The 13786-nt window shown below is 33.2% G+C and overlaps 1 protein-coding gene across 1 annotated transcript in view; it reads right to left on the reverse strand.

Annotated features, from left to right (window-relative positions):
- Positions 1-2098: 2098 nt before the first annotated feature.
- The window catches only part of ITSN1 (Intersectin 1 (SH3 domain protein)), a 76366-nt gene continuing 64678 nt past the window's right edge, over positions 2099-13786 (reverse strand). Inside the window, exon 17 of the mRNA XM_051211647.1 lies at positions 2099-12580. The gene's annotated coding sequence lies outside the window, so the exon portion shown is untranslated. The remainder of the gene's footprint in view (positions 12581-13786) is intronic.

Here is a 13786-nt window from a genome sequence, read left to right on the forward strand (position 1 = left end):
TGTTCACTAATGTATATATTTTACGCAAGAGCTCAGTACTTATTATTATGCATTCAAATTTTTTGTTTCAATAAACCCATCAAATTTGCATTTACAGAATACAGTATAAAACGATCAGTGATTCACTTCACCACTTAGTATAACATTCTAAAAAATGACAAATTTTCTATAAAACTATTAAATCAATTAGGATAGTTCTGCATTCGAGACGTTCCGTGAAGGATTTTTTAATCTTGGAAATCATTCATAAAATTAATTTAGTAAAGCTGACAATTCGAGGCAGTTATATTTTACTTTTCTGAAATTTTATGTCTGATGATAAGAAGCATAGTTGAAGTACGAAATTTTTTATGAAACTAATACCATTTTCATACAGTGTGATATGTTTGTTACTTTGATATTATAATTCTCAACATTTTTGTGACATGCAAATTGAATTAGGATGTTAGTGTTTTATTGTGAGTTTTGATTGTATATGTTTAATTCTTTATTTTACAAACCAATCGTTTATAACCTAGATCGTATGGTTGGAATAGTAAAAAACAACAAATAGTAAAACAAAAAACATGTATTCATATTTAAGTTATCCAGCCAAAATCAATGTTTACAATTTCGGATATTTATTTCAGAAACTGTTAAGACTGTTTCACCATTATCGTCACACATTGCAAAATACTAACCACACACTAGTTTATGAACGCGAGACGTTTAAAATGTACGTTTTAGTTACAGAACAAAGACTTGTTTTACATTAAATGTGTCACAAGGTTATTTTAGTTAACCAATCAAGAAGCTATGTTGCAGGTAGAAAATCACCAATCGTTCATCGATAATGTGGCTATCAATAATCAAATATCATATGATGAAAGGCTTTGATGTCTGGTATAATTATCATTTAGTAGTTGAATTCATGAGTCAATTAAGGCTAGACCACCATGGAAAACCTAGTATGGGACTCAGCAGCTCGCGTCCACGACCTCCAAACGGGAACGCTTAACCTTTAAACCACTGAGCCGTCATTCAACGGTGTTAGTCCAACCGTGTCTGTCGTAGAGGCGGTCTGGCTTTATTCGACTCATGAGTTCAATTATTAACTTACTACAATCGCCACAAAACCCCAAATCGGATAATGATTATCACTATTGTAACCTCACTTGTCAAGTTGTATATTGATTTAGAAACATTGTTGATAAAAATTAGGCGAACCTGATAGTTGACAATAAACTGGAGACCCACAATTCAATATGATCAATGAACGAAGAGTAATAATTATGCATAATACGTGTTAGGAGATTGCTTCGATTTTCGCTGACTTATGATTGAGTTGATTTAAGACGTGAAAATTAGAGGGTCGACCTTTAATGTAAGAATATAGATAATCATTAGTTGGCCGAGATTCATACTGAGTATTTTCGATATTACAATAAGAAATACTTTGTTGTTAAGTAACTTGGGGTTTAAAATTGTCTATTCTACTTGATAGTTTAATTTCCAGTTTATAGTTGACATCCTAGGAATAAATGTCATATGAAAATAAGCACTCTAGGTGGTAGTTTAGTGAAAAACGTTTGACCTCATTTAGTGAGTTTAACATGAAGGACTTTCACGTAGCTGATTCATACATTCGATAAATTGTTGCTTACCATTTTAATACAGAGAGAAATTGGTATAGCACCGTCACAAATTTTGTAAATGCAAATATTGTTAAAGCGATAAATTAGACTGAGTTGAATATACACTCAGTCTTTGTTAATTAATAACCTAATAGTTCCTGGTTAAATTTTTTACAGTGAATGAAATACAACTTGTAAAGTAGGCACTTAAAAGCATGTTTATTACCTACTAGAAAACAATCCTCTCATATTGACGGTGATCGAAATACTCATCTTACCAAATTGATTTGAACACATAAATTCTGGTAAAAGGAGGCACCAGATACATATGCGCCACACAAATCTCATTTGATTTGTGTTAGGGCTGTGATACTGCCCGGGTACCCAGACCGAAGCAGGTAGTTTTCTTGGGGGGGGGCACACCTGGAACCTTCGACCTAAAGGTCTGACCCACAAGGCAGTGGAGCATCGTAAGGAGATGCAGTCCCATGGTAGGCAGTGACCAACGATTGGTTCATACGCCATTTGTTCCCTCAGGGTACTGGGGCCCATGTGACCCACTGGTTTGGAATCAGGGTTTTTCAACTCCCCTAGATGGAGTCCACTAACCCCGTTAAAGCGCCGGAAATTCGCTTTTCGCCATCTCGATTTCTCAAACAACACCCCTGCCACGAGAAGGCAGTGAGTAGGACTTCCCTGGCAAAGACCATATACGCGTAGCCATGTGAGAGCATTTCGAGAGGGAGAGCGGACTCTCCCCACTCTCAGCCGTACCAGGGAATTCGGGGGCATCTCACAAAAAGAAACATGTTTTATTTCTTTTATTCTTATAATACTTAAAAATAGGGCCAGGATAGATAAAAATTGTTTAATCTGATTTCCAGTTATATTCCGAAGGAATGCAGATTCGAAAGTCATATCAGGCCGCTAGACAATATAAACTCTTGAGAATAACAGAACAAGGAAAAAACATGTTGGAGTGAAACAGACAAAGCAAAAAAGAATGTCTGAGTTCTTTTGTATTACTAAATACTCAGTATTGCATATCAATGTAACTAATTTCCCGTGATTACTATGTATGTGTTTTTAAATTTAGCAAGAGGATCCTAAATCCGATATATGAAGAATATTCTTTTAATCTTAACATAAAATAATTAGAGATTTTTAATGTTAATCAGACAAATGTGATATAGTTTTGATTTTAGTACTGGGAACTGAGCTGTAAACTTCGACAAATTTAATGTTCCAATCAGGATAAACATATTTGGTCATATTGATAACGAACGAAAGAACAGTTAGTTTTTATGCAATATTTATATCATATATTGATATTAAATTGATTATACATCACAACAATCAACAAAGTTAAGTAAACAACTCAGGAACAATTTGGAAGGAAAACACTAGATACTTTTATCAATCATACCTTTACTTAAATTAAATAAAAGAAATTTCAGCGAATATTAAAATGATACAGACAAATAAGACATTGCGGATTTATAAATATGTTTTTCTAACATTATAAAACACAACGAAAAATTTCAATAATGTTTAAAAAAAATCAAACAAAACCCTTGGAAACACTTGATAAATAGTTAAATTATGCTGAGTTGTGTGTTAGAAAGATTATGTATTTTATCTGTGATACAGAAAGGAAATGTTTAATCTTGTTTAGGTCTTGTCATTGTACCTCGATAGATAATCCCATCTCGTCCAGGATCCATATTCCAGATACCCCAAGAAACGCCCCATACAACTAGAATCAATGCTATGCTAGTCCATAGTGTAATTTGAAATAATTCAGCATAATCATCTCTGATATCTGGAGCTAAATTGAGCTTCTTTACGATTGCGGGATCCTGAAAAACAAGCAAATAAAAAAAGACATGGACTTGGAGTACTAAATGCTATTTACATATTGAAAGACAAATAACACAGTTGAATTTTCCTCATATACTTGATATTTCATATAGAATTTTAATAAAATACTGAAAAAAATAAACAAGTCTTCTAAGTAGCTTCACATATGTATGCTCAGTTAGTGAGGCTGCGTAATTTATTCGCCTATTTTTCAAACAGAAATATCAGTAAATAATAATAAGGTATGATAGTAATGAGGTAAAGCTATAATATAATCGGCTTTAAATAATACTATTTGTTTGTTAATAGCGCAAAGTGATTGCTAAAACCTGACATGCAAAGGTAAGTCAAATATACGGTAAAAAAAAGTGGTTGAAAGATAAGTTACTAAACTATTAGCCCATTGCTCTAAGGCAACAAAAAAGAAAGCATCTTCAAATGAGTAGTAATTCAGGACATAATAGTCGCTTTTTCAAAGAACAACTTCGAGGAGACAATATCAGAATGCAATGGAATCATGCTATAATAACACTTTGCAACGATAAAGAGGACACTAGTATGTGCGGTATTCAAAAACTAGAAATACTTGGTTAGTGTATATCGTTTACAATTGATCGACGACTTAGTAGTGACCATTGTCTCGACCACCTTGACTTGGTAATTTGAACAGTCAATAACAAACAGCTTTCATTAAAATTACGGAGAGAAAAGATAAAAGAATCACTGGGAAAATTTTATTGACAAAAATTTAAGATCATAAATTACAAAAGAAAGCGAACAAACAGATAAAGTTAAAAGGAGATCTTAATTTTGTACATTGAATTATTAAAATATGGAGTAAATTTGTAAAAAATGGGAAACAGTATGAACACTAAGCACAATGTACATGTAGGTATATCAATCTATGAAGGTTTATGTAAATGAGTCAATGATGAGAAAAAGAGTACATCTATAAAATTATCAAGAACCATATGTAGAAGAGACCGATAAAAATCAAATTGATAATTTATGTTTAGCCTCTTCGGAATAAAATAAAACTTAACGATAATATGTCATATAATTATGAGAGTAAGAAAGTAAATAGCATTCTATTTGGAATTGGATTTGATTAATATATTATTATTCTTACTAATTATCCCATCATTATTATTATCATGATCATCACTGACAATGTTAAACAGTAAGTTCTATGATGAATTCCATTTTCATACCGATAGATTGATTCAATTCAATTTGTTTAGTAAATGATTCAATTGAAGTTGGTGGAAAATTAATGAATATATTTGAAAATGGTACAATACACGATCCAATTATATCTAAATAGTGATATAGAGAGAGTAAGATTAAATTAATACAGTGATGCTTTATAAATTGTCCATAGAATAAATGAACATATATTAAAAAAATATAGATATTTATAATAGTACTATTGCATACATAAATTATATTGAAAGTGTAATTAGTTAAAACAGCATAGGACTCAGGGTAAATTTGTGCATTGGCTCAACACAGCGAGATGACATCAATAAGGCGCATAGAAAAAAGAGGTCGGCATAATTGTGCATTGTACCAGTAATCAAGAAAAAAAGATTAAATATATGAGAATATGATTTGTACAGAGGGAATGAATTTGTGGGATACAAATTACGATACTATGTTGAGATTGAATATCTAAAAGAACACAAAGGATGAATGTATACGGCCTTCTGGGACTGACTTTGAGAAATGTCTTTACCGACTGATCAAGATTATTGTACAGATTTTAATCAAGAAGTTTATATGACTTAGTCCATGAGTTAATGAGTTTGTAGATTAATCCTGTCTCTATATGATTTGGAGAAATAACTCAACAACTAAGTATAAGTTTGTGAGCTAATGATATTATACGCACTAGGTGCAAATATAAAATGTGTAAACCAGCCAGATAAAATTCTACATTCGGTTTTTGTTACGAATTCTTAAAATATGTATTTCCAAACAGTTGCACTAAAATGCTTAATTCAGTGATGTTGATCAACGTCAATTACATTGAAAATCAAAGTTATTAATTTTAAACCAAAGAAGGTTGAAGATATTGATATAAGATGTGGAACAATAAAAATGCGGTCAGTACCAGTTACATAAGGAAAGAAATTTGTCAAAACAACACATAACACAAATGCATATGTAAATAAGTGTTAATGTATAATTGGATAACCTCATATTTAGCAAACGAATAAAAAAAACAGGAAGTCCTGGATTTATTAACTGATGGAAGTTATTTGTTCTATCAATCTACCTATCAAAAAAATCTCAATAAACTTTAAATTATTTACCAGCCAGGTATAGACTAGTTTTGAGTGTGAGAACCAGTGATACTATTCAGTTCGCGGAACCAAAGTACATGTGGTGGGGTTTGAGCCCGTAACTGAGTATCTCCAGCGGTACGTTTGAAGTTTGCGCTACAATAACACGTTTTCTATTTTCTATTGTTTGAATATCGTTGAATCCTAGTTTATAACTCATAAATAGCTTTAAAATCTATACTTAAAGCAGTATGGGTCCGGAAAAGCCCTATTACTTCAGATAATAACAATTCTGTTATTACCTATTCCCCATGCTCTGCTACTCCTTTTGAAGCTGATAATGTTGGGAGTGGTCTTACACCACAACTGCTGCTGGATGACTCTGTCTCTAATTTAATAATGAGTTCCACCTCAAGATCAAAAAGTATCGATAATATTAAGAGTGAATTAAACACGACATACGTTCTAAAGTTGAGTCACTTGCTAGCTCTTTATCAAAGCATGATGATCTGAAACAAGAAATAAAGACATTATCACCCCTTAAGCTACCTCTGTCAAAAGATATCATTCCTGCGGAACTTGATGACATCATAAAAGCAGAATCTGTTATCGACTTTATCGCTAATGAAGTTACCAAGCGAATAGTCTCTCGTAATAACGTGATTGTCTATAATATACCTGACAGAATCCCCATTAAAACTATAAGGAATTCGATATTAAAAGCATCTAACCTTCAAGACAGTCCATGCCAATGCATTCGACCTAATAAAAAGCACCAGAAATACTCGTGCCCGGTCTTGTTCAGATTCGACTCTCATATATTGGCTGAACAGTTAAAAGAATCCGAGCGGCTAATCTGCGCGCTTACGAAATTTAGAAACGCTCGTATAGTCTCAGATAAGACCACCAATCAAAGGCTTACGCAAAAATGTACCTTGAACGAAAATAAAGGTGTTGAGATCACAACAAACCACGATGCATCAGCTGCTGGATCCACTGATGCAGCTACCCTATCTCATGTTCTCCAGTACTCTGATATACCAACGAAGAGTGCTAATTTGCCTGTTATGTCTGTAGTGACATCTGATAGCCAATGTACATCTAATGACACCACTAATCCGATATTACCCAGTTTACCGTTAGAAGCCCATAAGCAAGTACTTAGTTCTAATGCTAAAACTCTTAAAAACACTGTCAAGACTAAAAAACCTATGCCACGTAAGAAGAATGTAAGTACAGAACCTTCTGGTTCTAGACCCAATATCAAAAATATTACGATGACCCTACCAAATAAAAATAAGACTGTACTTCCCGACACCATGCTTTACCTTACGCATCGTAGAGGAGGTCATAAGGGCAGACTTGATTCAAATGTCTCATAAGATGGCCACTGCAATCATTATGTAAGCAGGCCTAATATTGGACAGACCACAATGAACCAACGCACCCTACGGTTATCCTCAAACGTTTTAAATAACATACTTGTAAGACGTATCTAATCTCAGCACTTCCCCACTGGGCAAGATGGATTACTAGGCTACTCAACATCAACCCAACCCCAACTGGCAGGTGCTTGTCTTAACTGTCCGCCTAGTCAAGTTCGAAAAAAAATTAATCCACTTTATCAAAATAATGATTTTTTTGGCCTTTAGAAATCCCTGGTCCCACTAGCAATACAGTTTGTTCAAGCGATAGCCCATACGATAAGTCAAACATAAAAAACCACAGTCTATGCAAATCCAAAATACATAACATCAATAGGGAAGCTCTCGGTTTTTTTACACTCCACACTCCCTTTTTAAACTTATTACTTATAAATGCACGTTCACTTCTGAACAAAATTTCAGCCTTGAGAACATTAGCTTTTCTAGCCAAGCCTTCTTTCATACTTATCACTGAAACATGGTGCTCTCAAGCAGTATCTGATTCAGAATTAAATATCCAGAACTATCTACTCTATCGCTGCGACAGAGAAACTAAGCGAGGAGGTGGTTGGATTATATATGCTTTGGATACCCTAACAACTAATAAAGTTGAAGATAGTGTCCTGAATAGTTTACCAGAATCAGTCTGGATATCAGTCAACACCCTGAATCATAGTCTACACCTTGGATGTATATACAGAGCTCCTGATAGTTCGAATAATGAGAATGATCTTATTATCAATGCATTCATACATGCATCTTCTCTAAACTTTAATGCTAAGGTTATCACTCGGGATTTCAATTATCCTGGGATCAACTGGAGTACCGGTAGTTGTCAGTCATGTAATGATGAGATCTCGGCAACCATTAACATGTACTGCTGGTCACAGTGGGTTCGTACCCCAACTAGAGGCGATAGTATACTCGATCTAATATTTAGTAGAGATGTTATCCCACTATCTGTGAAAGTATACGATGAATTTGGAAGCAGTGACCATAAGATAGTAGTTTGCGCTCTCCCTATCTATCCCTCTTATAACCGACCCATTCAAAAAACCTGTCAATATAGAGACTATAAGCATGCTGACTGGGACCTCCTGCATTCATTGATTAAACTTTCAGACTGGGATAACTTTTTTTCATGTAATAGTCTCATGGATGCTATCGACGAATTCTATCTGATTGTTAACTCTTGTTCAGATTCCTGTGTACCTCTTAAAACATACAGGTTTAGTAAACCTTACGAATTATATATACCAGCTAGATATCGTAACAAACTAAGACGCCTACAAAATCGTTATTTTAAGTCAAACGACTTCACAGTAGTTGCACAAATAAAAATAATTTTTAATCAAATTAAAGAGAAACATAGACTTAAAGCCATTAATGAGGAGCTGCTAGCACTTAATACTAATTCGAAAGCACAAAAATTAACTCTCCTTTTCAATAAACGCGCTAAAGCAACTCGAAATGTTGATATACCGTGCATCCAGCATAATAACACTTTTATATACGACTCTAAAACCATAGCCGACCTTTTCAGTAGTATTTTTGCGAATGGTGTAGAAATCATAAGTGGCTCTGCTTCAAGAGTTATGTGTGTGGCTAGCAACTCAATAAAATCTATCTCCTTCACATGCATGAAAATTAATAAGGCTATAAATACCCTTAAGATTTCGAGAGGTCATGGAGTAGACGGGATTTCATCCTTTCTCTACAAATATGGTGGTCCAGATACTCCACTTCTTCTTCTAAAGCTGTTTACTCTCTCTATGGAAACCGGTTCTTACCCTTACTGTTGGGAAACCACATACATCATACCACGTTACAAATCTGGAGATAAGACTGACATGAACAATTACCGGCCAATAAATATTACTCCAGTTATTTCTAGGATTATGGAAAAAATTATAAGTGATGAACTTTCCAACTATTTACTTGCTGGAAAATTTATCAATGATACTCAACATGGACTTCTTAAAAATCGTTCTTGCATGACATGTCATTTTGATTTCTTTAATTTAGTCTATTCTCTACGTAGCCAAGGATATCTAGTCTTAGTGCTATATCTGGACATTTCTAAAGCCTTTGACATGGTTAGCCACCAACTTCTTACAGGTAAACTCACATCTTGTGGGGTTCAAAATCCTTTGCTTGCTTGGTTTGATTCCTTTCTCAGCAATCGACATCAAATAGTTAAAATTAACTCTTCATTGTCTAACGCTGTCCCTGTTAGAAGTGGTGTAATACAAGGTAGTGTCTTAGGTCCTTTGCTCTTTTTAGTGTTTATCAATGATATTTGTGAAAGTGTTTGTGTCAGTAAGCCCCTTCTATATGCAGATGATCTTAAAGTAGTAGATTCATTTTCTCCACATGAGCTGAAAAATATGCAAAATTGCATCAGCATGGAGCTTACAAAGGTAGCACAGTGGTGCTTAAAATGGCGACTGGAGCTTAATACGGCTAAATGTGGATGGATATGCTTCGGCGATACATCACTGAACCTAGACATTACCATAAATGGAGAAGTGTTATCTAGGTTACATACAGTAGTAGACTTAGGACTTAGATATTCCCAAGACTTGTCGTTTACAGAACATATATTAAAACAGACCTTTAAGTCTCAACGTCTAATAGGTTACATAACTCGAAATCTTTACAACAATGAGTCACGTATTCTAATGTACAAAGTTTGTGCTCAACCTCTTCTAGAATATTGCACGTTTATTCTTAGCAGTGCGCTCATAAAGGATAAATTAAGGCTGGAATCAGTACAGAGACGATTTACACTTCGTATTCTTGGAGCTGATTGTACCTTAACTTATAATTCTAGATGTAATAAACTTGGGCTAGATCCTTTATGGAGGAGGAGACTCAAACGAAATCTTTTCTTTTTCTTCAAACTACTTCATAAACTATCATTTACGTCTTATCACGCGATTCAATATGCAGAAACTTCTCATTATGACATCCGTAATTCCTTGGCACTAGTGAAACAAACTCATTCTAAATCATCTCTTTATATGAATTACTTCACCTGTAAATTTTCTAGACCATGGTATAACCTACCACAATCTATCCGCACGATAAAATCACTTCCATTATTTGTTCGCTGCATAGATGCATACTGCTCCTCTGAAAATGCATTGAATGGTCTAGCACCTGCAAGTGTATCTCATTCCACAAGTGATATTTTAGGAACTTTAAATGTTTAGCCATCTTTATTAGTGAATCCCCTAAGTGAAACCACCCACTTGCTGTCAATATGTTAACACCGTCCCTAGCAAGTTTAACTAATTTGAATAACATATACAGTATATCACTGTGTCACATGACACACGCATTTAGGTAGACCTGATTCATATATTTTGGTAATTACTGCTTTGTTTTTCCGTGCTCTGTGTTCTCGTTTTGATTGCTCTAGTTGTAGATAATTATCATTAATTCGATCTGGCACACGAATTGACCTTAATTACTCCGTTAATAAATCAACAGGCTGTCCATTTAAAAAATATTAAAAATTCCCGGCTGATGCATTGGATTGCTGTAATATATGTACCACTTAAACAACTATTGAACTAGTATACTTAAAACTTTCTTTTATCACATGTTTGTTCTGTACGTCTAACGTTACTGTTTATATCAAATTGATCATGCCTGTAAACTGGCGTGAATTCTGTAATTATTATTTTCAGAATATAAATTATTATTATTATTATTATTATTATTATTATTATTATTATTATTATTATTAAGAGTCAAACGCCTTAACTGATAAACTACTCACTTAAGCAACTACCAACTTATAAAAGCAGTAAAAAGTAGTAACTAAAAATTCCATTGAAAGGACATGAAAAGAGCCTTATTTTACCACACAATAAAAGTTTTGATTATATAATAATATGTGATGTGTGAATACACATATTGATTAGCATACAGAACAGCAAAACAAAACCACCTACTTGAATTAATAAATGGTAACGATTTGAAAGCAGTGATATGTAAACACTTTTCTAAAGATTCTGGTATCAGAAAATTTAACGTTTCAGAAGTTTTGAATTCTATTAATGATTGATTAGCAAATATTTGACAAAATTTCCACATTTGATCAGTAATACTGATCTTGAAGTGAACTTCAAATTGATCTGAAATGAAATAAATGTAGAAAAAAAACAACAGATTAACATAATATATGTATCTAAATTACTAATAAGACAAAAGAAGTGTTTTGTTTAATGAATTATTGAAGTGATAAAATGATGAATAGTCTTCTATGTGGCAACATTTTTAAACTGTACGAAAAACACACTGAAATAAAATGAAAAAAGGGTGAAACTAACCAAAATATGAATAATATTTAGGGTTATTTATTTTTTAAAACAAAAATATGTACAGTAGCTCATAGAGTGCATTTAACTCAGAGACAATTAATTCAGATGAAAATAAAGAAGTTCAATAGTTATAATTAACAAATAGATAAGTGGATATCTACAATGGTATTAAGTTGCCAAAATATGTGCTTTGGTTTTTTATAAAACAAGATTTGATACATATTGGACATTTCTTTTGCTAACTAGATTCTGAGAATTCAGCAACTGTGATAATCTACCAAGAGACATCCCAAGGGGCTGGTATTTTGTAAATGTGCTTCACATACTTTTTGTTTTGGTAAGAACAAATAAATTTGAGTGTTTAGATCTAAAGCTTCAAAGACTGAGTTAGTGTATTTTATAATTTAGAGCATGAGGTTTAATAGTTTATAAGTGATAATTACCAAGAATACAAATGAGTGTCAATAAGATCAGTAAACTTTACACATCTTCAAGTCTACATCAAGAAAATGGTACTATACAACTTCAAATTTGGAAAATAGTCGAGCGAATAATAAATTGTAATGTATTCGAAATAAGATTAGATAGATATCCTGATTTGCCATGAACGTCGAATGCTGAAATAACCTTAGTTGATAAACCATCCTGTCATAACTTGGGAAAGCTAAATCACATGGCCGCGGACACTTGTTCGACTGTTTAACCAAGATTAGTACAAATACAAACCTGGATGAAGTAATGTAAAATATAAATTTAGTCAAATATACATGATGCATCAGATGTGCTATCTGTCTCCTCTCACCAGTCAGACACAGCATAGATTGTTAAGTTACATTACATTTTTTAGAAATATCGCAAATACCGCGCAAATTACAAGCAAAAAACAGTTATGGGTTATACCAGCTGGGTAATTGTGAGAAGACTATGTAGTGGAACAGTGATTATTGGAAAGGGCTTATTTGAAAAATATCGGATTACTCTTCATAAACATTATGAGATACCTTGTGAGTTAGTGGAAACTTTTGAAACCGTAAACAGTAAATGTTGTGGGTATTCATTTTTCAATGCTTTAAATAAAAGTGTAAAAGAAAAAGAAAACATCGAAAATGAGGATAACTCAGTATTTAGAGAATAAATGTTAGCAAGGAATCATTGGAAGGAAACAAAAACTTATAGGTGGGTTCGGATTGTCTAATGGTGGCGGGAAAGTTAATCAATATGAGGTATACTATTCAATTTACTGGATTAGTATCACTACTATTATTAATATTAGTAATGTTAGGGTTAGATATAGATAGTACGTTCGAAATATCTGCCTGATTTTCGAATAGAACAATTTGAACACAGCATAGGATTGATCCAGATCTCAATGAACAGTCAAACAGATTAGTATGACGTTATCCGTCACGCTTTCAATGATGAGGTAATATGTTATACGAGGCGTTTTCAGTGATTTTCCCATTCGTTTAAGGGATGAGTACTAGATACTAAAATATAATTACATCAAAGATTTCATTTTAAGCGTCTGGAGTCATGCACAGTTGTCTGCTATGGATGTCAGTATAACGTAGCCGAAAATCCAGAATCAACACATACAAACAGATTGAAAACTAGAGCTTGAAATGAAATCACTAATGAAAACTATACTCTGATATGCATTAGTCACTCACTTGGTAGGGGAAAAAACGGACGAAAGTGCTGGACATAAAACATTATTATAACGATGAGAATGCGACAGATAACGTCAGCTACAAGCTGTCACATAGGCGACAGCCAATGAAAATTATTTGGTTTATTTATGTATATTAAGTTGACATGTCTATCAATTTCTTTATTCAATATATTATTGACTAACACCTACGCAACAAATGGACGCGAAGTAGGTATTTTACATTGTTTCTAAAACTAGATCTGAATCGTGAAAAGAAACAGATTAATTGACGAAGTTGATCAGAAAATAACTAATCATTTATTTGACCAAACTAAAGAATATGACGATAATTTTGAATGTCAGAAAGGAAATACAAGTAAATGGGGGGTAGAAAAATAACCTTGAATATCAACATTGAACAAATATGAATATCTATAACGAATGATGGTTTTAAATTTCATAAGCTATTAATTTTCACCACAATATGATTTAATATGTGTACTATTTTCCTTAATTAGGAACGGAAAATTCAGTGCCAAATTTTCAACAGACTTTGAAATGAATATCTGTTTGATGTGTAAGGTTCCAACGGAAATAAATGTTAACTTATTGGGATTCGAGT

Source organism: Schistosoma haematobium, chromosome ZW, assembly GCF_000699445.3.
Source record: "Schistosoma haematobium chromosome ZW, whole genome shotgun sequence".
Taxonomy (NCBI): domain Eukaryota; kingdom Metazoa; phylum Platyhelminthes; class Trematoda; order Strigeidida; family Schistosomatidae; genus Schistosoma; species Schistosoma haematobium.